Below are 27,786 nucleotides of genomic sequence, written 5' to 3' on the forward strand. Positions count from 1 at the left end.
ATTGCTCATACTCGAGCAGCGCTGCGCCCATTCGTGAGCGCGGGTGAGAGCGCATACGCTGCCGCAGCAAGACGCCGTCCGATGCGCGGTGAAGCCGGTCGAAGTGATTCAATGCCCTGCGGGCTGCTTGGAGCTCAAGTAGCCACGCTCCTGCCTCGGCCAACGTTGCGGCGCACAGCGCGTTTTAGGGCAGGCCTAGGCACACGCGCAGGGACTTGCGGTGCTGAAGCTCGAGTTTTTTCCAGCACGGCTCTCGCACCGTGATGAGCGGCAGCGCATAGAGCACCGCCCCCAAATCTGCGGCATTGTATGGCCGCAGCGCGGCTTGCTGGGAGATTCCCCGGCCTCCAGCGGTGAGCTTGTGCACGGCGGCGGTGATCCTCTTCTCTGCAGACAGGCCTTGGCCGCCGCGGGCCGGAAGGAAAGGCGCCAGTCGATGTCCAGGCCAAGCTACCGCACCGATTTACGCCAAGGAATCGTAGTCCCGTCCAGTGACAGTGGCGCAAGGTGCGCGCGCGAGCGCGAAACGCAGGTCATGGCCACCGATTTGTCCGCGCTCAGCGACAGACAAAGGCCGCGCAAGCTGGCCTCGATTGCGGTCAGGGCTCTCTGAAGACACCCCCGCACGCGGAACGCCTCGCCCGGTGGTCCCCGGCACCACAGAGCTATGTCGTCTGCATATATGGACATGTACACATGGTGTCGGCCGCTCGTGGGGAGGGAGGCCGGCACCACCGACATGGCCACATTTAATAGAAATGGAGATGATAGAGCCCTGCGGCACGCCCATGTCCACCGGGTGAGGCTTGGAGAGCTTACCCCCTACTCGTATGCGCATGGTGCGCCCGCTCAGGAAGCCATGAATGTATCGCGAAATGCGCCCACTCACACCAGCCCCCTCAAGCACCGCGAGAATTGGTGCGCGGTGAACGTTGTCAAAAGTGCCCGAGACGTCCAGTAGTAGCAGCAGCGCAACCTGGCCTGCCGTCCTGGCATGCTCCAGCGCTGTAACCCCGTCTGCCGCTCGTCACACAAACAGCCTCCGCAGCCCGCTCGTTCAGACGCTGCAACGCCATATGCTCCATGAGCTTACCTGCCGCCGATGTTAATGCCACCGGCCGTTATCCGCTCAGCTCCGTAGGTGAGCGCCCTGCCTTTCGGATGGGACAAACGACCGCGGTTCGCCAATCCTCCGGTAGCTCCCCGCGTTCCCACACCAGGTTGATTTGCTGCAGGAGGATCTGTGGTTGCTGCGCATCCATTTTTCGCAGCATCTAGTATGTCACCCCGTCCTGTCCGGGCGCCGAGCGGCGGCGACATCGCTGCAGCGCATTGTTCAGTTCCGTGAACGGGGCATCTCATGGACCTGGCGTCGCTTCTCGGGCTCTCAGGAGCAGCTATGTTAGCGAAGTTTGCGGGGCTGGGCGGCGCGAATCGGTCGGCAAACCGCTCTGCCAACTCTACAAATCTGAGCCCGCTGGAGATTACGAGGGCGGCCAGCGGTTGACGGTTTGCCTGTGGTTCGGTGATGCGCCGCAGGGTGTCAAACAGCCTCCACGAGCTGACTTCTTCCTCCATCCTTTGGCATAGTGAAGACCACTGCCGGCGGTATAACTTGATGGCGTGGCGGCGCGGTGCTGCGTCCAAGCGGTTGTAGACAGTTCAGTCGGCGGCTCTGTCAGTCCGTCGCGCCCGTCGCTCTGCACGATCTCTCTTCTCGCGCAGATTGAGCAGCTTCATATCAGGTGTGGCTGCCCTGCCCTTACTTCTGCTCGCTGGGTGGCTGCGAGAGCGCTTCGGACTAGACTAGAAAAGAAATCTGCGCCAGTGGCCGCCGCCTCGTCGACCGCCCGCCTGAACGCACTCCAGTTTATTTATTTATTTATTTATTTATTGATACTGTCAGCCGTAGGCCGTTACAGGGTGAAAACAGATACATATGTAAGTTATGTCACACAGCCACAAGTATGAACAGTGCACAATTCAAAATAGTCAAATTGAAAACGACAGTCATCGCAACACAGCTGTCCTGCACTGCAGATACAGACCTAAAGCACAAACGCTAGCGGGTAAATATTTTAGCCTACAACCATAAAATAGCAGTAGGGAAACAAAACGTATGAAAAGAAAAACAAAATTACAAGGATGTCTATTCAGGTAAGTGACGGTACAAGCAATTTTCAAATTGGGGGAGATTGTCTATTTGCAGAAAGGTCTGAGGCAGGGAATTCCACTCTGTTATTGTTCTGGGGAAAAAGGAGTATTTAAAACAGTTAATACGGGCCATCATGGGTGTAATCTGGTAACTGTGGGAGCTTCTTACAGGGCGACACGAACGCTGTTGCAAATAGCAGCTTGTGTTTAAGTTGAAGTGATTATTGCGCAAAAGATAAAGAAATTTTAGCCTGGCGATCTTCCTTCGTTTCGACAGTGAAGGAAGTTGTAATTCTTGCAGCATGTCAGTCACGGAATCAGTATATCTATATTTTGACAGAATGAACCTGGCGGCCCTTCTTTGAACTTTTTCAATCTTATACGTTTGATTTGACTGATACGGATCCCATATGACGCTTGCATATTCCAGTGTCGGACGTACCAGCGCGAGATAGGCAGTTAGTTTTGCTTTTGTGGATGCAAGTTTCAGTTTTCTTCTAAGGTACCACAACTTAGTTTCAGCTTTTGAACATATGTTGTCAATATGTAAATTCCAACTTAGATTAGATGATATAGTGACACCTAAATACTTAAAGGAGTTGACACATGTTATATTCCGCCCATCTATTTCATAACCAAATGAAAAAATATTTTTGGTTTTGTTTGTCAGTGTAATATATGATGTTTTCGTATAATTAATTTTCATTCTAGAAGCTGCGCACCATTGATTAATGGAGTTCAACGCCAAATTTAATGTGAGCTGGTCTTCTGGCTTTGATATGATTGAGTATATTAAACAGTCATCCGCAAATAGCCGGACTGTTATTTGAGGAGGAAGTGAGACTGCGATGTTGTTAACATAGCATAAAAAATAATATGGGCCCCAGCACAGACCCCTGAGGGACACCTGAGGGTACACCCAGGACGTCAGATTTCGCACCGTCTACCTCCACATACTGGGTTCTATTAGTAAGGTAAGCTTTAATCCAGTACACAATATCTGTGTTTATGCCTAAGTCAATGAGCCTGTTAAGAAGTTCATCATGGGGTACACGGTCGAATGCTTTAGACATGTCTAGGCAAACTGCATCCACTTGGTCTCTGTTGTTTAAGGCTTTTGAAAAATCATGCAGTGTTTCAACAAGTTGGGTAACAGTAGAGAGCTTCCGCCTGAAACCATGTTGATTGGGATTTAGTTTGTTCGTGTCCTCAAGATATTTGGATAAGCAGTTTGCCACGACGTGCTCAAGCATCTTGCAACAGGAGCAGGTGATAGAAATAGGTCTGTAATTGTCGGGAACGTGCTTGCTTCCAGATTTGTGTACTGGAACTATCCTAGCCTGCAGCCAGTCATTTGGCAAGGAATGTTGCTTCAGTGATGCATTGAATATGATAATTAAATATTTTGCGATCCATTCCGCGTATCTTCTTAGGAACTCATTAGGAATAGAATCAGGACCGGAAGACTTTTTTGTATCTAAATTAAGGAGGAGGGAAAATATTCCTTCATGGGACAATGTAATAGCGGGTGTGTCAGACGGTTTGGAGCATAATCCGCTTATTGAATTCTGGGGCATAGAGTTAGAAGGGCTAAATACAGAATGAAAATAGGCATTACATCTGTTAGCGATTTCTGATTTATCAGTAACAACACAACCATCCACTGTAAGAAACTCCATTTTTTCCCTCGAGGGTGAAAGGTGACGCCAAAAACGCTGTGGGGAGGTTTTCATAAATTGGGTGAGCTTTTCGGAAAAATACCTATCTTTTGCTGTCAATAACTTCTCTTTAAGTATCGAAGATAGGTGCGAAATTTCATTTTGATTCCTTACTCTGTTGCGTTTTCTCCGCTTTATCCTTCGCTTTAGCTGGATTATCTCACGATTTATCCAAGGGTTACGTTTCTTTATCGTTTTTTGACGTTGCGGAACAAACTTTTGCAGGCAGTACCTGATTATATTTTTAAACCTCTCCCACAAAGTGTTGACGTCATCCTCCCCGTGGTAAGAATCCAAGGTCATTTCCAAGTAGTCTATGATGCTGACATCATCAGCATTCGAAAAATCGTTAACAGAAATAGTTAGCCTTTTCGTTTTTTCCGGTGGTCTAAGCCGTTTGAAAGAAACTAAAACAAGGTTATGGTCAGAAAGCCCTTCCTTAACGGACACATCATATTCAGTTATTTTGCTGTTTACAAAAACCAAGTCCAGTATTGATTCCGTACTTGCTCCAATCCTTGTTGTGCGTTTGACAATTTGCGTGAGATCATTATTAAAAGCAATGTCTAACATGACCTCACAGTGTTTAGCATCAGTTGTGCCTGCATCAAGTGACTCCCAAGATATACTAGGCAAATTGAAATCACCGGCAATGATCACACTTGCGTTTCTAGGTACATTATTTGAAACGTATTCTTGTAACGATTCAAGAAATGTAATAGGGGCACTGGGGGGTCGATATACTGCGGCAATAACACAAGAAGAAACACCAACTTTTATCCGGCACCAGATGCTCTCCGTGTTAGGGCAATCCTTCATAAGAACAAATTCGATTCCTTCTTTAAAAATAAGCGCCACACCACCACCGCGCGTGTCACGATCCTTACGTATCATTCGATACGTAGGTGGTACTATCTCACTATCAGTTATTTCAGGACGCAACCATGTTTCTGTTACTGCAATGACATCTGGCTGGTAAAGCATGATAATGTGTTCTAGCTCAGTAGTTTTATTCAGGAGACTGCGTGCATTCAAATTTATCAATGTAAAATTTCTTTCTTTTGTCCCAAACTGTCATTCGTTTTTATTAACAGTAGCAAGCGTGCGTTCTACCCTCACGCGGCAGTGGTCGTCGTCATCCCAGACAAATTCCTCTTTATCAATAAAAAGCCTGTCATGCTCGAGCCGAATCTTTGCGCCATTGTCCTTCTCATGCTGTGCACTTGCCCACAGTTTCTTACGCTTATGTAAAGTCGCCTGGGAATAATCATGTGATAAAGAAGTATTGCTGCCCTTTAGTTTCTTGCAGTTCCTAAATAAATTCATTTTTTCATTGTAGTCGAAGAAACGAACGATCACTGGGCGCACCTTGTCCACACCCCTCTTTCCGAGCCTGTGTATCCGTTCTACCGTGTTAACTCTGACACCAAGGCGTTCGTGGAACACATCGTCCAATACTTTCTTCCTAAGTTCGACGCTAGTTTCACTATCAGTTTCCGATATTCCGAATACGAGAAGATTATTTCGTCGGCCTCGGTCTTCCATCTCGACTATTTTCTGTTGCTGTGAACGGATAGTTACTCCCAGGTCATGCACCAATGCTTCTAGTTTTTCTTCTTTTTTGCGCATATTCAATAAATTGCTCTCAATTTCTAGCATCTTCTCATTCACTTTATCAAATTGCTGGGAAAGCAAACTCTGGTTTTCTTTAACTTGCCTCATATCCTCAATGAGCGCTTTCTGTCCTTTCAAGAGCTCACCGAACATTTTTTCGACAGTATCAGGCCCAGGATTTTGCTCAACATCACCAGCAAGTATCAACAACAATGAGATACATTCCAGTACAAGATCAACACACACTGTGGGGCACGGCAGAACAATAATGAACCTATCATCACTTCTAAAGCATTTTTGTTGTTTACTAACCTGTAAGAACAGGACAAAAGGTTCAGCTGGCTTCATTCTGAAGGCCTCGCCGTGCCCACACGAATGCTCGATGAAGACTGAGCTTAAATAGCCAGTGCGGTCCGTTATCATCGACGAAGTTGTAGTCCCAGGGAGCGCATGCGCCAGTCCGTTCCATGCGGTAGCTTTCCACGCAGGCAGCCGCAAAAGATGACCATCGTAGCTGTCGGCAACATAGCACGTACTTGAGGCGTGATCCGATGTTGAAGCATGGCACAGGAAGGCCTGTAAGAACAGGACAAAAGGTTCAGCTGGCTTCATTCTGAAGGCCTCGCCGTGCCCACACGAATGCTCGATGAAGACTGAGCTTAAATAGCCAGTGCGGTCCGTTATCATCGACGAAGTTGTAGTCCCAGGGAGCGCATGCGCCAGTCCGTTCCATGCGGTAGCTTTCCACGCAGGCAGCCGCAAAAGATGACCATCGTAGCTGTCGGCAACATAGCACGTACTTGAGGCGTGATCCGATGTTGAAGCATGGCACAGGAAGGCCTGTAAGAACAGGACAAAAGGTTCAGCTGGCTTCATTCTGAAGGCCTCGCCGTGCCCACCAGTTGGTAATGGAGTAGGCACGTTTGGGGCGCGCCTCCAACGCAGCGGGTTCGATTATGATGGAGTAACGATCTGAGCCCCAGAGAGATGGTGATCGGCTCCATGTCGCCTCGATGCCTCTGGATGCGAAGGCAATGTCGATGCAGGAGCCGGTTGTTCCACGTCGTCGAAAGGTGGGCTCGCCGGTGTTCAAGGGGGTGAGTCCCTGCTGCGTTGCTGCGTCGTGCAGGTCGTCTCCACGCGCGCAGTGGTGCGCACTGCCCCACGCACTATCGTGGGCGTTAAAATCACCACACAGACGTGGAGCCAGAACCGGTAATCGGGACGAGTTCTTCCACAGAGCGTTAGAGGCGCCGGGCTGCTTCTAGCGATCTCTACGATAGAGATCGTCACGAAACCGCGTTGGCTAGAGATAACTAACGAAAGCGGGCTTGTGGAGTTGGCGAAACCGCCGAAGAACTGAAGGCACGTCTGGGAAAGCAACGACACAGGCAAAAAGAGTATCTCAAGTGGAAAAGGGCAGCGGATGTTTCCAACGTCTCTGTGCCGAAAACGGTTGCCTTTTGATCCTTATAACCTGACTCAGCCGGATTGAGCCACAGCCACATTTTTTTTAATTCGGCGACTTTTTCTGTGGTTATCTAAGAACGCTGTTTTTGTTTATTTTTTTCGGCGAAGGTTACTTTCTTGTATCAATTACTTTTTTCAGGAGATATAATGTGTTCGTGTTTAGTGAAGAGTCAGTGTGTTGGACCGAGCAGTTTATTGATGGGTAATTAATACAAAAAGGTCCGCACATAGTTAGTGCGCGTAAAAGAAAATCTGGTACCATTAAAGCAAAGCAGACGTTATATGACGATGAAGATAGTGAATTTTTATGCCGCAAGTGCATCTGCGGCCAAATAGTGCCATCGCACAAGGTATTTCGTTTGCTAAAGTTCGGGTCAAAGGCCCATTTCCCAAGCATTTAACCCTGATTAAGCCGAGCACCAGGCCAGAGAAAGCTTGTACCCATTGTATCACTGGTGAGTGATGAACGGTTTAATGGAACGATTAAACAAAAACCTAAGTGACATGCTCTCAATGTATGTCGACGTTCAGCACAGAACTTGGGACGAAGTGCTCCCATACGTCACCTTCGCACAGAATGCGGCCGTAGAGGAAACGACAAACATGCCACCGTTCCGTCTCGTTTACTGCCGTGACGTGACCACGATGTTGGTCAACACGTTACCGCATGTGAACGACATCGATCCGAATACGGATCTTCACACCTTCCTACACCTCGCTTGAAGAGGCTCGTCAACTGGCCAATGTGCGGATTTTCGACCAGCAATGCCGAGATGTCTAACACTATAACCTCCGACGCCGTGATGCTCTGTGCACATCAGGAGACCGTGTGCGGGTGTGGTTTCCCATTCGCCGACGCGGACTCAGCGAAAAGCTCCTCTGCCTGTATTTTAGGCCCTAAAAAGTGATCAGGTCAACAGGAGACCTCAACTATGACGTCGTTCCAGACGGCTTTCAGAAGTCTTGGCGATCCCTGAACCTTGAGGTAGTACACGTTGTCCGTCTCAAGCCTTAATTACTATTAGCGGTAGCGGTAGAGCTGAACTTTCGCGCGCACATCATGCTTCCCCTAGTGAACTTTTTTTAAACACGCAGGCTACGCATCGGGACGATGCTCGCTCTATCCAGGGGGCCAGTATCATTCCAAATGTTCGCTTAGCGCTGACCTGAAGCACGCGCCACCTCAAAAAGAGGAGGAGGAAGAAGAAGCGATCTGGAGCTGTGGTCAAGACGTATTTGAAGCTCACCGCTGTCTCTTGTGATCAGAGATCTCCCGCATTCACGCGTGACAATATTTATAAAATGGAGTCGCCCGCATTTGCAATGCACCAAATACAGATACCAGTTCGGTATTTGATGACGCAGAAGAAGGTACCTTGGTATCGGTGTTGGTACAACAGATAGCGAAGCTATTTTATAAATAACTATGCGGAAAAGCGGACTCAATGAGCTTTGAAATGAGAACGTTTCACATTTCGAACCGCTTCACCAAATAAATAAATTTAAAAACTTGGATCACCTTTGATGTTGACGGTCTTAAATCTTGGAATATCAACTTGCTTCCCTCTTCACCCAGAATTTAAAATAAAAAGTTGACTGGTTAGGTTTTGCTAATTAAACGTCTATTTATTAGGGTCTCTCGTGCACATAATGACCACCTTTTTCTACATTCAGGCCGGAATGAAATGAGAACACGCATGCACAGTGCCTTTCTTCCTTGCAGCGGGATATTCATTTACAACACATTTAAAAGACTGTAATTTGGTAGATCCGTACATTACAAATATGAATCAGGCTAGATGTGCTACAATCACTGCGGTTGAAAGTAACGGGGAAAATATTTTTCGCAGGCGCTTTTGGAGTGTCATTGCAACCTGACTTGTAAGCGTTGCAGCACATGATGAAACAGAATTCAATAAAGGTTACGCTGCGTTATATTGGGATTACATGACAAAACTTCAATCGTTGCATCGTTACGTGCTTTTGTAACAAACTTTCTTGATTTCTTACTCCTCACCACTTTGCTCGCTTGCCGATAGATGGCGCACGCTAGTCCCACAGCTTAGAGTTAGTGCATGCAGCTAAAATTGTGCAATTTAACTTCACAGACCGCACCTAAGTATCTCTCGCAGTTTTGAAAACAAAAACCTGTAAGCCGCACCTGCCGTTATACCCGGACGCCTAGCGCCGACTCAGCGTGAACACATGAGCTAAAGACGGAGCGCGAAGACAGAAAGACGAAGACAATGAGAGCACGAGCTCGGTGGTCACCGGTTCCAATATGAGGAGCGCCTCAGGTTTTGACGGGGCCAGCCGGCGGAAGACGCTGCTCCGCGAATCGTAACTTCGATATTACTTCATGTAATCACGCATTGTAACCTGTTTATACGTAGCCGCTGTCGCTAGTATGAAGGAAACCTTCGATCTGACCTTGTATATTGTGATTAACTGACACAGTTCGCTTATGCTTCTGTCAGCTGCACATTCATTTTACCATGACTGAGAGACACGCGACCCAGGATATTTGACGCTCCTGCGCACAGACAACGCTATTACGAGGCGGGCCCGCATTTGCACTCTTTACCTCTCAGCTCTTGATGCCTCGGCATCACGCGAGCGAGAAGCAAGCTGCGAAAATTCCCGCTGCCAAAGTACCAAGCTTCGAGCGAGGCCATTTTCGAGGGAGAGAGAGGCGGCCGAACGAACAAGCTTCACTACATCCGTCCACTCTCTGTACATCCATCGAACTAATGTAAATTCTTGAATAGACGAAGCTGTTTTAAATTCAGTATCCAGCCTGAATACTGTCACTTAAGTTGCGCAAATATGAAGTGCACAGTTATTGCAGGGTCGGCGCAGTAATCTAAGAACATGAACTAATGCACTAGCTGCCAGGCAGAGCACATTATCCCAAGCGGAGGCAAGCGTCAAATCAAGCCACAGCCGCGACCAAATCTGACATGCAGCGCCCTGCACGGCACCATGAGGTCAGCGCAACTGCTGACATTTCTCTGCGCAAGTACTTCGCCGCCATCCATGAAGACGGGTCGTAACACATCACCATAGCATAACACACCACGATAACATTACTCACGTATTAAGCCTGTGTATCACTGCCAATTGATCTCAAGAGCAAGCGATTAGCTTCGTCGCACTGGTTTGCGAAATATGCTCATAAGGCACTCATGAAACATGCACGAAACGAAACTTTTCGTTTACAGCCTTTTTAGGCAGCAGTGGCCACGTAAGTTCGCACGACAGGATAGAGGCGGCGCTAGCTGTCCACTGAGATTAAAGTGAGATACGGCAGCGCGTTAACGACGGCTGATAGCGTTGGGAGGGACACTGTTGAGCCTACTCTGCCCTCAGGAGTAGCGCGGAGGTTATCTTTTCAGGTACCTAAGCACCACATCAGAATCAAGCTGCATGCGGTTTTGCGCTAAATTAAAGCCGCAGTCGGTTGCTTGCACATAAGGTTTGCGCACGTGTTTAGATCAGAACCACTCCCACAATACACCTCTTGAATTCTGCCGTGCCGTGCATCAATACAGCGAAGTCCAGAAGTGTGTTCTGCTCAGACCTGGCGTTGAACCAGTACCAAATTCAGTCATTTTTCCAGGAACCGGAACGATTCAAATAACCAATCCGAACCGGTCCGGGATTCGCATAAGCCACGTTTTTCTTCCAAAATACATACTTTTCACTTTTCTTTTTACCCAGAATGTGATGTGCCGCCTGGTATGGTCAGCCACCGAAAGCAGACTGCGCTATGCAAAGTGAAATTGGCACCCAGTCTAAGGAAGGCAACAATGAAACCTAAGTGGCGCTTCTGTAATATGCCTTTGGCGATTATTAAGCGCTGTACGCTAGCCAAGCTGATGTGAAATCTTGATTATTATTGGTATCCAACTTTAAAATGTTGGCAGATAGTTTTATTCGACTTGTTAGCACTTTTCTATGACACTAAGCACCGAGAGTAGCTTCCCTTCGCTTGTGACAAGTCGGAAAATCATGTACAATATATGTGGAACAACCCAACAAATTTGCGGAAAAATAAATTTAGGAATCATTCGTTCTCTCAAAAAGCAAATAGAAAATAAGACCCAGCACGATGGCTAGATCAGTGGCTGTGGCACTCGGCTACTGAACCGAAGGTTACAAGTTCGATCCCGGCCACGAAATAGAAAATTACAAGTATGGTCTTCGAAGTCCGCGCACGTTAGAGAAACCTAGTGGCAGCTACCACGGAACACATAATGTCTTTAAAGCGTCTGGAAACAACTACAAGCGACTATACACGTTTAGTGCTAAGTATAAACGTGTGAAATACGTCTATGGTGTGGCATGTATTGAAAAAATTTCTGAAACATCTTGCTCAAGATCACGATTAGAACTCATGTTTAAGTTGGAGGAAGAGATAGAAACACAGCAGCCATCAAGTTGCGAGTGATCGTCTGCCACATCGTCTGGTGTGCATGCGCAAGCGCGCCGAGACGGCGGCCAAGGAATGAAGGGGGGGGGGGGGGGGCGGCAGAGGGGAGCGGCTTCAGAAAATATGACGTAAGCGCCTCTCTTCTGTTCTTTCCTTCCTCCATGTCTTCGAAGGACTTGATAGAGAAACTAGCCAAGTCCAACGTCCGCACAACGTACGCGTCAGCGTGGGCAAGGACAACCGCTGACGGGAATCATTAACGCTGTCACGTCACGCCCTTAAAGGCGCGGCTAAACTGTCGCCCAAATTTTCGCCCGTTTGTTGCTTGTTCTTGTGCAGCTTGCCACTTAAATCGAGGACGTCTCTTGCGAGATCAGAGCAATTGCCCCATCCGGTTTAAGATGCATGGGTATAATTGTTCGGGAGGCACATACCCCAATCGCCTGCGCGAATCGCACTGCTTCACTTGGGCTCACTGTCTGCCTGCACCAGCTTCACCGCAATATGCGTCGTTACATACGCTGCAGGTTGAGTTGTTTCCACGGTGAAAGAAAATATTATATTCATACACCGCAACTGCTTCACGTCGGACCCTGCGGTGCACTCAGAGATTGAAAAAATTCCTTTTCTTTTTGCAGACCAGCTCCTCATTGGCTAATTTTCCTCTGTTTTTTTCTCGTTCATAACAACGCTTCGACAGAGCATAGCTAATGTCATAACTACAACTCGCGCAATGGGCTGGAAGCAGTCGCTGGGAACCACACCGTGTAGGCTTTAACGCGGGTTAGTAACCCTTTAAGAAGACTGGCGCTCGTTCTGAACCCTAGCAAGACACTCTGAGTATTCGATCTTGGTTGTTTTCCTCGAGCAACAAGCGACGCGCATACTGAATTAGGTGATGATTATTGTTCACTGTTAGCATTGTTGTTATCCAATACTTAAAGGCGCCTATACGCACAGAAAATTTGCTCTGGGGATTTCACGTAATTTTCCCCCTTTTTCTCTATCTTTTTCTTCTAGAAGCACAAGAGACAAGTTGTTGTTTTCAATCAAAAATCAGGTTTCCCAAGAAGGCAGCTCAATTCAGAACGATGCTTTTCTCTCATCAAATGTGTCTTGAAACACATTAGTGGGCGCTGTGATTCAACTCTTCGAGCGTGACCCACCATTCAATGAGTCCTTTTCTTCATTCCTTTAATTAGCGATGTCGAGTGCGTGATTCTGCACGGCAACCACAATATGTCTCCGACAAGACAAAGCAAATGCATTATCCCCAAACCAAGCGCGGATCGTCACACTCGATATGATTATGCTGGACACATCCTACAATCCTGTTGAAAAAGCTCTATTGACCGTGAATCCACTCAAGAACACAATTTTTTTCATATAATGTCAGATTTCAACGTAACAATCAATATATCTGCAGATAAGCAGACGGCAGCCTTGTACTTGTTTCTATTAACGTTTTTGCTATCTTCAAAAGCGATACCCATTGGTTTTCTATGGTAGTCTTAAGTGCCCGATACGATCGATGGAAACACTTGACAAGAAAAATTTTGCTATATATGAGAAGAATATACCATTTCATTCGACATTTCCGCAACAGTTTTTTACAATATTCTAATCTGCTAATTTTCTGCCGATAATGTTGGGCATGAGGTGGCACTTTGAGACGCAGAAGATTGAACTAAGGATACAGATTGCTAAAGCGCAGCTCATATAGTGGTTTAGTTACTCACCTTTACCCTGTAACATTACTTTTGCCCAGTACTTCCTTATCGCTTGCGCACGCTAAAGTTCACTCGTACGCATTACCTCCGCACCTGAGATTGAGCAGGTATTTTACTTCTCTGAGCTCCATGCGTTGGGGTACATGCCGAACAAACAGCATCTTCATGGAACAAACAATGCAAGGAGATATGTTTGCTCTGCCCACCGTCCTTCATCACTTTGTTGAAGGACACACAGCATATTATGCTTCTTTTGGTGACAGATTAATGTCTAGGTAAAAATTTCAAAATGCTTATAGAGCTTGCTTTTCATTGCCGAAATTTTCATTGCTGTAAAAAATAACTTGAGAGCATGAGCGATTAAAATGAGTAGTGCTTAAAACAAGAAAAAAACACAACATTACCTAATCAGCAGTGGTATCCAGAATGTTAGTTTCGCAGTGTTGGACAATGCACTCTGTAGGAGATGGAGCTCATAGATCGGGGCTAGTGATGAAGGCAGATGTGCACCCAGAAATTGTAGACGAGCTTATTTCTTCAACGGGAAGTTATTTATGATAGCAATTTATGATAGCAAGACGCACCCCACTGGCGTACCATGGGAGAATTAACTTCGTGGTGCTAGCGCAGGACAAACTTTAAATTGAAGGTTTTACTACACAACGGAAAAACCATACACATCAATATATGTTCATAGTACTACCCTTCAATATTGTACGTTTTGCGCACAAACTGAAGCTACGCTCTAAAAAGCTGAAGTTGATTCCTGTCTTCATATTAGGAAGGATGGATACCTGGGAAACTTGGCAAGAGTTCGTTGTGGGCGGTACAGCGTGAACGAGAAGATAGAAAAAATTAGACGACGACACCGGCGAGCGCTACCTCGCAACTGATTTTGTTATTGACAAAAAAAGCACATTTTATAAATCACAGTTATATGGTGCTGAAGTGCTTAGAGCACTTGCACAAAGCACTTTGAAAGGATCCATGATTAAGAACTCATCTTCTGCGCAGTGAACCCGGTGTTATATAACCAAGAGTTATCATGAATCGAGACTTCCTCATCAAGGAGCAATAAAAAGCTCGTAATTGATATGGGAGATCAACGTAGAACGGACAACGGACCTTGGAAAGAGAAGTCGACGCGGGCGCTGTCTACCGACTAAATTTTATTGGAAAAAGACCTGAAATATATCAAGTGAGAAACGCACAAAACCCAACAAAAAAACAGAAACAAATCGAATATTACACTGGGGATGGAAGGTTCTTATCTAGGAAGGGTATCTCATTTTCCTGTAAAAGCAGAGATGGTCTCGCCACACTCGTGTCCATGTTCTTAGCGATGCAATAAGCTCCGTAAATTTCCCCGCCTAACTGGTTGCTGCTGTAGTAATGGATCTCTTTGTTATGGAAGTCAGGCAGGCAATGGTCGTCATTTTTATCTCGGCAATCCCGGCAATGCTGCACTAGGTTGGAAGAAGATTATAAGATAGCCTTTTATGGCTCATACTCCCGCACGAGATCTTGTTCGTCCGTTACATCGCCAACCGGAAGTCACGTCGTGACATTGGAAGTGACGTCACACCATCGTTCAGTTTGTTATGCTCTTCAAATAGATAACAAAAAAAAACCTTTGTGCACGATTGGATTCGAACCAACATCTTTCCGATCAGCAGCCGATCTTGCTAACGACTACGAAACTTCCTGCCAGCGCTTATTTACTTCTTCTGTAGGACGATAGAGAGATTTTGCGGGAAGGAGTAGAATCAGACGGATGCCGCGCAAATGCCCTCCAGTGTCTCCAGCATTTAAGATTCACAAACAATTGTGTACTTAATTAACATCTTAACCACACATCACTGACGCAAGCAGCAACACCGCGCTAAAGGCTTTCCCCTCGCCGCACTTCATATCAACAAAGTGCCCCCCTGAATTTTTTTCGTCTCGAGGGAAGTCTCGTGCTCTTTTAGTGTGATTTTTATGCACCTTTCCGTCTGGTCATAATAAGCCTTTCCACAAAACAAAGGATCCCTGTACACGACGCCTTTTATGAACTTTTCTCCGTGTTTATGAACTTTTCTGCGTGTGAAACAGAGCAAAACCGATGATCTTTTCTAAGAGAGCCAGGATCCAGCTTCTTGTGCACAGCAGCGCGTAATTTCTCAACTTTATGTTCGGCGGAGAACACCACCTGCACATACTGCCGCGAGACCGATCTTTTTCAGATGTTGTGAGACACCGCGCATATACGGGATGCACACGAACTTCCTTCGTGCCTCTTCCGGATGAGGTGCCGCCTTTACCTTCAGCTTGCACAAGATTCTTTTCGCTAACCGTGCAAGTTTCGTTTCTTGATCTAATAAGAAAACCTAATATAAAGGCGGGGATCGGTTTCGTTTAGCAATGCTGCCAGTATTTATGCATAGTAGAGGATCTATTACTATTTTCATGATAGAAAAAGTTGGGCCCAAGAAGACGTCTGCATTATCGACGTTCCAAACACATGGCTAGAGGTGCGTCCAGGTCTGTGATTTTCTCAATCACATCCAGTTTACAGTCACAAGAGCATTAAAGCTCCGGTTCCTTACGACAATGCGAATCACAATAGCGGCAACCAAATTTTCTAAGAATTTTTGCCCTTGCTCCTGATTATGCATTTGAAACTTTTTATATCCTTTCCTTGTCTGCTGTAAACAAAAATTGAGAAAAATTGAGAGAAAACACGGCTCTCGACCCGGTGTATACTATCTAGACGTAGCAGGGCCATCACCCACAGTATTTTACTCGGCGGCTGTCTTTGACCAGGAAATGCACGATGACGGACTCTCCTCCCGTGCCCAGAATTGAATTAATGAGAGCCGAAGAAGTAGCGACAGCGCTTGCTGCCGCCCACGCCAATTAGAGAATCATCATCACGGACTCCCGAAGAGCTTGTGATTATTACTTGGCAGAGGTGATCTTCCCCTTAGTCGCTTGTATTTAAGACGGGCTGCCACTGATCCAACACCGAAAAGAATCATTTGGCTCCTGGCCGCCATGGCTTACGAGATAATGAGGCCGCTGACGCGGCTTGCCGAGAGCGCTTCCTTACAGGGCTCCTCGGCTCAGCTCTTCTGCCTCGGAGACAAAGTAGCCTCTGTTGCGGTTCAGGGAAATCTTATCAGATTATATCGACGACCACCGCCTTTTCCCTGCCCCGGCAGAGGGGCTAAGTAAGTCGAAGGAGCGAACCTTAAGGCGTCTCCAAACAGGTAATCTATTCTGTCCTGCAATCATCAAACATTACGATCCTAGCCAAGATGGGCGATGCCTGCACCGTGGGGTGAGCTGTGATATCTTCCACATGGTGCGGGAATGTGCTCAAAATCCCGACCTCGGAACAGGTGCGGGAAGCGCACCTGTAGCGGCTCTGGCATCGGCTGCGGCTCTGATTATGATTGGAGCGAGACCTCGCTCGCGCAACACAGAGCACATTCGGCAACTGGCCTGGCCAGCAACATCAACAGCGCCCGCTCCGCCTGCAAGTCAGGCGCGGCTGTCGTGACCTCCAATAAATATCGATCATCTTCCAAGTTTTTGCTCTATTTCTTTTTCTTCCACAAACCCACGAGATGGCTACCAATGACTTCCGGATCACCTTCAAATTTAATCTCTTCTGTAGCGTCCTGAACAGATTGAATAACTCTCTTGCTCCAATTGTTAATATCGCTTATAGGGTAAGGTCCCGACCTGATACTTCTAACGGTATCCCAATGTACAGTCTCAACTCTCCTCTTACTGAGGGCCGGTGGGCCATTCTCAACGATGATCTCTAGTATCCTATGATCGCTACCTAGGTCTTTCCCGGTTTTGCACCATGTAGCAGTGATGCATGCCACTACCGACCAAGGTTAGATCTGGTGTCACTTCCTCGGATGCGCTATTTCTCTTCCTAGTCAGCCTCATCGCGTCCGTAATGATAATGTGCCCATGTTGAATTTTATCCTGGAGACTTCTGCCTTTAACCTGCCTGAATTTATATCCCCTGCCGGATGGTGCGCTTTAAAATCGCCCAGTATCAAGATGGAATCCTTTTTGAAATAACCTTAGTCTTCGTAAAAAGATCGCCTAAGTCGCATTTGCGCTGCCTGGGTGAGCTATACACGTTTAGGAAGAAGAGATTGTTGTTGCAATTATCAGGGATGAGTTCGACCAAAACATGATCGATATGCGCATTCCCTGTCTCCTGCTGCAGCGTTCACATGTTTCTTTTTTACAAAGGTAGTCACTTGAGTAGTATACCCGACCCCGGAAAGTATTTGTAACCCGCTATACACGTTTAGGAAGAAGAGATTGTTGTTGCAATTATGAGGGATGAGTTCGACGAAAACATGATCGATATGCGCATTCCCCGTCTCCTGCTGCAGCGTTCACATGTTTCTTTTTTACAAAGGTAGTCACTTGAGTAGTATACCCGACCCCGGAAAGTATTTGTAACCCGCTAATTTAGCATTTTTTGCACACTTCTTGACTGCAATAACCTTCGGTAGATCGCCATTGGCGAGAACGCTCTGCAGAACCGCACGTTTATTCGAGAAATCTCTACAGTTGCACTGCCAATTTTTGTTATTACATTGACGCGCAAGTCCGTGGTGTTTGAGTATTTGAACCCCTTGGCAGAGCCGTTACAACTTCTTGTCCCTATAGTCAACCTTCATTTGCTCGACAACAGTGCCCATCTGTTTCAGATGCTCAAGTACCGTTTGAAGCATTACCTTGGAAAGGCTTTGCTTCAACTTCAAGAGCTACAATTCTCACTCCGTGATGATGCTCAACGTCTGCTTGCTTACCCATATTCCTATTTAAGGGTGGAGGATTAGGTGTCCGGGAAGTTTCCGTTTCCGGTTGAGGTTTGTTTGCTAGCTGTTTTTTAATTTCATCAATTTTTTTTTCGTAATTCAGCAATTTGCTCTTTTAAAATCTCGTTTTGGTCTTTAAGAGCATTATTAATTTCTGCATTAGCATCCTGGGAGACATTATTTACCCAACCCACCTTTGGTCCAGTAGACTTGTCTTCGTCTGCGTGCCGCCACTACGCTCCTGGGGTTCCTTCGCTGTAGGTTTCTCTTTTCCCAGTGAAGGAAGTCGAGGGAAAGATTCCGAGCGCCGACTCGACTTGCTGCGATGCTCCGATTCACTCCTCGAACGGTCTCTATACCAGCTTTTCCTGCTGCGCCGTTGTTTTTCTGCGTCAGCCTTGCGTCGTTCTTCATTCTTTCTCGCTTCTTCTTCCAGCTTCATTTCCCTTTTCGCTTCTTGACGATATACTGCGTTCGGAAGAGTGTCTTGCATCTCTTATATGCGGTGATGTGATCCTTGAAATACAGTTGGCGCCTCGGCAGTGTCGGCACACACTCGTGGGCCTTCGTCGTGGAGGTTGCCCCACACCCTCGGCACTCTGCATGCGGACTGTCGCACACGTCACCACACCTCAACACACACGTAGCATATTTCACATCTCTTCTTGCACAGAAAGCACTTCATTGGCGCCTGAAACAGATCATCCATTTCGGCACATAGTCGTGAGCAATATGATTATCACCGAGTCGCCCATCCTGCTCGCCAAGAATGGGAGGATTCTGCGGGGATGAGAAAGCTAATTCCAGTTCTTTCTCACAAAGCCTCAGATCGAGACCGCGTACCACTTATTTGCCACACCTTTCAGGTGCCGCCATGTAAGTCACCACCTCGTACTTCTTGTCGTCGAGCTTTATGGACTTCAGTCCCAACATTTTTTTGGCATCGTCCACATTGGCCGTGCTGTATATATGAGTGTTTCCTGCTTGTCATTCACGAAGATCCTGTCCTCCTCTTGACTTTCGGCGACGGAATCCCAGCCGCCATCCTTATTACTCCACCAATCACTGGCACCGAGAGCTTGGTTAGAGTCAGTCCTTCTTTGGGCCTGATAATAATTTTGTGATCCGCGTTCGGAGGACGCGGTAGATGCGACGCCACCGACGGCTCCGCGACCTCTCTTCATGCCGCTTTATACGAGCGTCCGCCGCAGCGCCTTACTTGTTGCCCTTGCATCCGTCCGGCGTCCATCGGTCGGTTTTCCGTACTGCATTGCATAATGTAGCTTTTTTAATGGCGCTATCTTAGTTCTCGTTGTTGGCGCTCCTGTAGCTCCATGACACGTTCCGAGTCCGAGTCGGAGCATTGAAGTTCTACCAGATGGATATCCGTACCCTCAACGCTGACTTCCATCGTCATGGTGACGCCACTGTCTCTAGGACCTGACGTTGGGGGCTCTCGGCCACCGTTCACGCCACCTCAGCTTTAGGCCTAGAGTTTGGCTGATTGAGGCTTTTGAACGTGGTATAGTACACAAGAAGCGATAAAATCTTACAAGCTTTATTTATAGTCTGGGTAATAGTATTCACAGAATCGTTACCACGTCCACGGCACACACACAACACTTTCTCTGCAGTCCATTGTCGTTTTCCGTCCTAAATGATGGTCATTCCACGGAGCCGACGTGCCACACGTCGCACCCTTGGTGGTCCCTTTGAAGTTCCTTGAGTCCCAATGGGCTCTGGTGAAACGGGCGCGAGACGGCCTCGTCATGCGGTGTCCCGGAATACGGACGCCGACCATGTAGCGGAGACACTCCCAACAGATCCTCTTCAGAAGCCTGTGGACCCGCTATGTGTCATCCACTCAGCTGTTACCCCACTATTGTGGCACGTCCCCTGCGTGCTCCCTATGCGGTGACCCTCACGCCACACTCCCCCGCATCCTATTCGGCTGCCCTGCTGACCCTCCCCTGCAGGGACAGCTCCCCACCTCGAGCTGGGAGGACTGGGAGGTCTTGCTCACGTCTGCTGACCCGACATCGCAACTTGCTGAGGTGGCTCGGGCTGCCGACGTCATGTCCTGTCATGACCTGCATGACGCAGTGTGGGACCACGCAGTGCCCTAGGGACCCATCGGGGTCTAAAATAATTGGTTTTGGGGGAAAGGAAATAGCGCAGTATCTGTCTGATATATCGTTGGATGCCAGAACCGCGCTGTAAGGGAAGGAATAAAGGAGGTATTTAAAGAATGAAGGAAGAAAGAGGTGCCGTAGTGGAGGGCTCCGGAATAATTTCTACACCTGGAGATCTTTAACGTGCACAGAAATCGCACAGCACACGGGAGAATTAGGGCCGTTTCACATGCTGCGAATTTCACCGCGCGGCACTGCGAATTCGTTCACTCTGGGGCGGAGAGGGCCGCCGTTCTTGCCGCAGACGGCTTGCGAACGATTTCCGTCCGGTTGGAATTCGTTCGCAGCGTCGGTGTGTTCGCTCTGCGACTGACCAATAGGGAGCATCCTTTGCTTGGCTCCCCGCCAGGCTTGGCTTGGCCAGCTATGGCTGTCCTTGCACTGACGCCTCATGGCTCTGACGTCACTTGCGGTCACGTGCCACAGCTGAAGCGGCGCCGCGGAAAACACAAAGTGTCTTTTGGTCCGTCGCGTATGTACGTGGTCGCATCATGGCATCCGTCGTCAGCGCTGACGAAGCAGGCCGTGCTTCCTTTAATGAGGCATTGATTGATGAGGTGGCGAAGCGGCCTCTTTTGTGGAATACGATAGCAAAAGAGTACAGGAAAAGTAACAAGAGTACCCTTTGGGAAGAAATACGAGACGCCTTGATGCAAATCGACCCCACAGGTGAGTACCCGTATGTTTTTGTCCGCTGTCCCCCCATTTTTCTTTTTATAGGTATGTTAATTGCGATGTCAAAGAGGTAATCACAAGCGATTGTGCTTTCCCTGTAGTAAATGTATCCGGCAGACAGCTAGGAATTGGCGGAAGCTTGTTAAGACGTTCAGCAGGATATACAGTATTGTGCGTTTTTATCGCTGACACTTTCAAAAATTTCCCCGCCTCAACCGCTGGCTCGTTTGCGGTGAAACTGCCCACAGAGCTTGCGTATTATGATAACTTTTGTATCGTAGCAAGTTTGACAACGGTACTTACTTAGTTGAGCCGTGCACGATGCAAAAACATAATCGTCTACGTAGAGATCGGCAACCAAAACCCGCAGACGACGCTTTTTCGCTGAAGGGCGGCAGTGGCGCCATCTGTTTGCCATAGCACAAAGCGTCACGACAAGGCCGTCGAGGAGAGCGGGCCGTTTGAATATGCCGTTCCTGTCGTTTCGTCTGCTTCTACTGAAGCGCTTACAACATTTTCGACTAATTAAGCGGAAAAATATCAGAACAAAAGATTTAACCAGGCTTTACCTTTTAAAGAATATTGTTTGCAATGCTCGCCTCGGCGGCCTTGTCGTGACGGTTTCCACTACCCAAAACAGATGGCTCCACTGCCGCCCTTCAGCGAAAAAGCGTCGTCTGCGGGTTTTGGCTCGCCGATCTCTCGTAGACGCTTCCGATTTCGCATCATGTGCGCCTGAACTAAGTACCATTGTCAAACTTGCTACGATACAAAAGTTACCATAATACGCAAGCTCTGTGTGCAGTTTCACCGCAAACGAGCCAGCGGTTGAGGCGGGGAAATTTTTGAGTGTCAGCGATAAAAACGCACAATACTGTATATACACGTGGATTCTCGGCACCCACTAGATCGGTTAAGCAGAATGTACTGTGCTCTTTATTATGAAATAAACCGCGCAGTACAAATATGGGCGGAGTGATGCATTGCGATTTTTTACCGGACTCGCCCAAACAGCGTGTCCTCCGTATATGTTTGGCTCGAGGCATAACACTTTTCTGCCATTATTTACATTCCGCGGCAGCCAACGGCGCCACGTGGGCTTGTGCTTCACTTCTGTTTCTTAAAAAAAAATGAAATTCAGGTATGCCGTACATGACATTTTATCGCCGAGAGCGTGACAAATGCACCAGTTTTGGTTACAATTTCCGATGGCGGCGAAATGCCAAAACTATCGTGCTGTACACTAAATCAACCTCAGTGACCAAGAATTATTCTGGGTCGTTTGTTCTGCTGACATTTTTCTCCTCAAACCTCGAAACGCAATATCTCGGCACCGACCGCTACCGAACAGCATGCACGTTTATGTCGTCTGTAAAGTAGCACTGAAAATATTAGATAATCCATTCGCAAATTGATTAGCGCATGGTAAGTGCTTTTATGGTAGCATGTTTCCAGTCCAAGTTTTGCTCCTGAAAGCTAACTCCTGGAATGCACAGTGCACTTTCTTGCGCACGCTGGAAAGCATTTTGACCTTTTTTTTGCTCGATATTTTATTTTTAACTGATTTTCGCAATATTTGCAGTATCTGTGGAGATTATTCAGACGAGGTGGCGAAACCTGAAGGACACCTATAGAAAAAAACTAAGAGAGATCCAAGCCAGCACGAGGAGTGGAGCAGGTGCCAACCCAAAAAGCAAAACTTGGCAATACTTGGATAGGATGCGGTTCCTGAAGGACCAAATGGATATGCGCCAGTGAGTAGCACTTCAATGTCTTCTGAGAACCAACTTTATGCACATTTTTTTTGCTTGCTAGTTTTGACATAAAAATATAGGGGCAAGAAGGTTTACAGACAAGTGGGTTTAATTGCCATGCTCTTCAGTGAAGCCAAGGTTATCACAGTGCTGCCATAGAGACATGAGTCAAGACTCATTGAGTCAAATACTATGCTGTATATGTAATCAATACTTACGCATGGTATTCAAACTGCAGAGGACACAGCAGTGTCGAACCAGAACTGCTGCCTGAAGGTGGAGACCAAAGTCAGCCAGAATCGCCACAACAGGCTTTTGAAGAAATTTTTGCGTCGCCAGACAATGTACAAGCATCTGCTGCTGATCTAAGCTCCTCATATGAAGCACCATGCACTTCACAACAGACAGAAGTGCAGAGGCCTACGAAACGAAGAAAAGGCCAACAAGCACTTGACCTAGTCAATTCAGAACTCGGTGCTGTGAGAAGTGCTCTTGTTGCTCATAGGCCTATGGACCATAACGATCATTTCCTTTTGTCCCTCAAGCCATATATGGACACAGTACCAAATGCCATGCGATACCACCTTCAGATGGAGCTGCTTAACATTATTGGCCAGTATAGCGAAGGTGTGTACCCTAGGAACCTTGTTGTGAGCCCTCCGTGAAAAAGTAGTACATGTGCCAAGTTTTCGAGTTATAGCGCATCACAGGAGAAAGGACTGTGAACAAGAATTGGCACACACAGTGCTATGTGTGTGCCAATTCTTGTTCACAGTCCTTTCTCCTGTGATGAGCTATAACTCAAAAACATGAAGAAACAAGCCAAAGACTCTCTGTTACGTGTTACGTCTTTTATTTCACATGCCAAAGCACAGCATATAGCAATATAAAAGTCATTAAAAGCAAAAAGACATGATACAGCGCCGCAAGTGCAACATTCATGTATTAAAATATTTACAAAGCAACTGAATAGTCACTACCATCACACTGCATACATGGCTGCAATGTTGATAAGCATGCGGCCCCACCTGCAAATTGAGCGGCTGAACATTGCCGAGCAATACAGATAAGGACTGTATCCCACGCTTGTATTGTTGTACCATAAAACAACAAACATAAATGTGTAACAGTTTTAGCTATGAAAAAAAGACTGAAGAAGTCATGGCAAACCATTGCCTTGCATGTCCTGCCACCTGTACAGTGGTGTGAATGTACTTAATCCTTCAATGCAATGCCAAATTTCCACCAAAACATGTTTTTCTGAGATAAACTACCCACTATCTTCCGCTGGTTGCCTATTGAATAAAAAAGCAATCCGAACTGTGCAATGGCTTGGGCCTTCCATGCATGCAAGATCCCTTGTAGAACTTTTGAAGGGGCTAGGATAAAAGCACAATGTGCCTTCGAAGACGACCTCCAGCAACAGTCGTGGAGATGATGAACAGGACATGATTATACATAGTTGAAACAGAAGGTTACTTTCAAGTGAGGCTACTGGAACCCCCACACAAGCACAGCTACTGCGGAGAAGCAAGTTCAAGTCATTATCAGTAAAGAGATACCGCTAACAGAATTTGTCACTGCCATTTTCAAATAAAAGTTGCATATGTAGAGAAAGGGTGCCCGTGTGCTATCTTGGCCGTGGCAGTCGAATTTCAATGGAGGCAGAATGCTAGACAACCATGTGCTGCATGACATCAGTGCACGTTAAAGAACCCTATGTGGTCGAAATTACTGGAGCTTTGCACTAGAGCGTTTCACATAGCCGCAGTCACTTTGGGACGTCAAACCCCATAAACCGAAATAACTGGTATGCTGTGCGACATCAATTCACATTACGAACCCCAAGTAGCTGAAATGAATCCAGAGCCCTCCCCTATGGTGAGTTTTAGCCGAAATGCAGCTTATGAGAGGTTTAACTCATATCTGCCCAAACTTCAGATAATTAAATTTATGGTGAGAGTCGTCCTTTTATTGGTAGAAATATTTTTCTCAATACGAACTTTTGAACCATCTATACAGACAGCGCAGTGTGGTAGAAACGAATGTACACAGCGTTCTTGACCTGCCGTAGTGGGCGTCCTATTATTAAGTTTACTAGTTTGCGTCTACACCCCTAGTACATAACACTGTAGCAGGCGAAGGAAAGAGGTCAGGGTACTAAGCAAATGTGCTATCTGTTGCGTGTAGTAATGTTTGAAACATTTGACGTCAGCTCAAATGTCACATTTCTCATCACATATGGTGGTTTCCCCATGACACTGTGCAAATCTTGTATGCTTTTCTTGCACTCACAATGTTGTCGGTGGGGTTGTCAGCTTGCTGCTTTCAGAGAAGACTGGCGGCTCTCTCAGAATGCACACAATGTTACACTTGTGCGGAAAATTTTAGAGGCTCTTGAACATATACTAACGCTCAGTGGTTATGGTGCTCGGCTGCTGACCCAAAAGACACGGGTTCGATACCGGCTGCAGTGGTCAATTTTAGATGTATGCTAAATTCTAGAGGCCTGTGTACTATGCGATGTCAGTGCACGTTAAGGAACTCCAGGTGGTCGAAACTTCTGGAGCCCTTCACTACGGTGTCCCTCATAGCCTGAGTCCCTTTGGGACGTCAAAAGCTCATAAACCATAAATAAAACTAATGGGTACAAGCTTCTACACAATGAACTTTTAGGCTACTGTGCACACTGTGTCCCACATGTAGCACCTCAGGCATATATGGGTTAACCCAACTTATACAATGCTGAAGATGGCACTCCACAGACCTTGCATTATGGCCGCAATCCAGCAGACGCACGATGCCATGGAACAGCACCGGCAGCACTCACAAAATAAGAACAAAAAATATCCCGTGCTTCGGCAGCTGCCCTGGAGAAGTTGTGCCCAGCAGGAGGCTGCAGGCCAAGCATGGCTGAGCCTCCATCAGCTGCCAGGGTTGAGCGCCACTGCCCTTTGGTTACATTCCCAAAGTGGTCTTCTTGGTCAACATACAGCGCGTCCATGTAGCACTCATTTTCGGTGAGGAAGTTGTGCAATGCGCATGACGCCAACACCACAAAATCCACATTTTCCGGCTTAAGGTTGATGACACGACGGAAAATGCGGAACCGTGAGGCCATCACTCCAAAGGCACTTTCGACGCACCTCCTGCAAATAAATAGCATAGATTAATACATGTTGTGAGAACAGAATTTCAGACGATAATTTACCTTGCCCGGCTCAGGCGATAATTGAAGATTCTTTTCTCTTCATCTTGGCACCTTCCAGAGTAGGGCCTGAGGAAATCGGGTCGAAGCTGAAAGGCTTCGTCCCCAATAAATACATTGGGCGCAATAATTGCAGAACCGGGAAGCTGCTTGGGGGCTGGCAGGCCAAGAACGCCCTGCTCGAGGCACTTCCCAAACCTGCATGCACTTAGAGTGCCGCCGTCGCTCTGCCGACCATAGCCGCCGACATCAACCATAACGAATTTAAGGTTGCTGTCGGCGACTGCCATCAACACAATGGAGTATGTGCCCTGCAGGTAACCAAAACAATGAGCACTACTGGTGAAACCTAGCAGAGCACAGTTAGTACCTTGTAGTTGTAGTACAGGCTTCCAGAATTGGGTGGAGCCTGTATTTGTACATGTTTTCCATCCACTGCGCCGACGCAGTGGGGGAAATTCCACTTCTGGTGGAAGCCGTTGGCAATCTCTTGCCACCTTTCAGTTGTTGGCATCTGGAATAAAAATTTCCCATGCCATGAGATGCACATTTATGTGCAGAAGTGGTGTAAAAGAGATGTTATCACATGGAGGCGGTGATGGTGGTGGTGGCATTTATAAACTCAAGTGCTAATCGAGATTCCAGCGGTTTCTTGGACTCAGATATCAAGGCAGTAAAGCCAGGCTAAACGTTTTTCATGCACAAGCTTATAATGGCACTGTTCAACTGAATTGTTTAACATTGTATTGTATTGTGTCGTTGTGTATTGTAGTTCATTAACAAACAATGCTATTTTATGAAATCATTTTCAGTGTGTCTTATTATTCACATTTTTTTTAAACGTGAATAGTGATGCAATGCGTAAACACTCATATGAAGCTGCATAGTGTACTGGCGCATTCCATAGCAATATTGTAGAATTGAAAACAAAAAAACTGCCATACAAAACTAGACAAAGGTAGAGTAGACAGGACGAGCGTTACATTCAGGTTCCCTACTTGAAAGTCTGCGCTTGTCTCTTACTGGCACTGTTTAGTTTGTTTTTATTCAGGCCATGCCCACTGGTCCCTCATCACACGTTCTTGGGAGCCTGGATACAGCTGGAACCACTAACTTATGTCTACAGTCGGTGCATGCCAATTTCCTTACGAAATGAACGATGAAAGCATGGGTCATATAGCCATTACCTCTAAATTAAAAATGCACACATAACTAAAGCATGTACAGTCTTTAGGTAGGCATGCAATAAAGCATACCTTTAAGCAGAGAGGTTGCAACACCTTCCACAGGAGCCGACATGTAAAATGGATTATCCCGGCTACAGTGGAGATGCCTACCCTGAAGGCCAAGGCCACCTCCTGCATATGCATCCCTGATGCCAAGTATCTAAAGGCACAAGTGGAAGAGACGGGGAAAGTGAATGCAAGATTTGTGGCACTGAGCAGTCCCTCCAAATACAGAAAAACTTTCTACACACAAAACAATTCTTTTTTCACAGCTGTGTCGGTTCAATGAAACAGTTGTGGGCCTACCGAAGCAGTTGCCACAAAAACACTTTTTGCCTCCATATTGTAGCTCAGTTTTACGAATGCCATGTAGCAACAAGGTAAAGGGACACGACCGTTTGTCCGTTCTAGTATGGGCGGTGACTTTCCAGACATTGGTCCACTACTGATTGCAGGAATGGCAAAATTAGTGTGATGCGAACAAGAATCTGACATCATAGATCGGCAGCAGACGAACAGACACCCCACGAACTTGCAAGCAGTCAAGCCACTGACATGAGGGTGATCGCCAGCCTCATTCGTGATGGCAGCGGCTCACGTGTGAGGTAACCTTTCGTCAGTGGACCCTCCACTAGCGCGTGCAGCTGCTCAAAACGGTCCGGCGTCATCCGGTAATATTTCCGGAAGTAATCTGGGTCTCCCGATATCAGGAGAGGCATCTGCACATCATGATTATGGGTAGGCTACTTCAGTAAGCAGCAAATATGTGAAAAAG

Source organism: Amblyomma americanum, chromosome 5 (assembly GCF_052857255.1).
Source record: "Amblyomma americanum isolate KBUSLIRL-KWMA chromosome 5, ASM5285725v1, whole genome shotgun sequence".
In the NCBI taxonomy this organism is placed as follows: domain Eukaryota; kingdom Metazoa; phylum Arthropoda; class Arachnida; order Ixodida; family Ixodidae; genus Amblyomma; species Amblyomma americanum.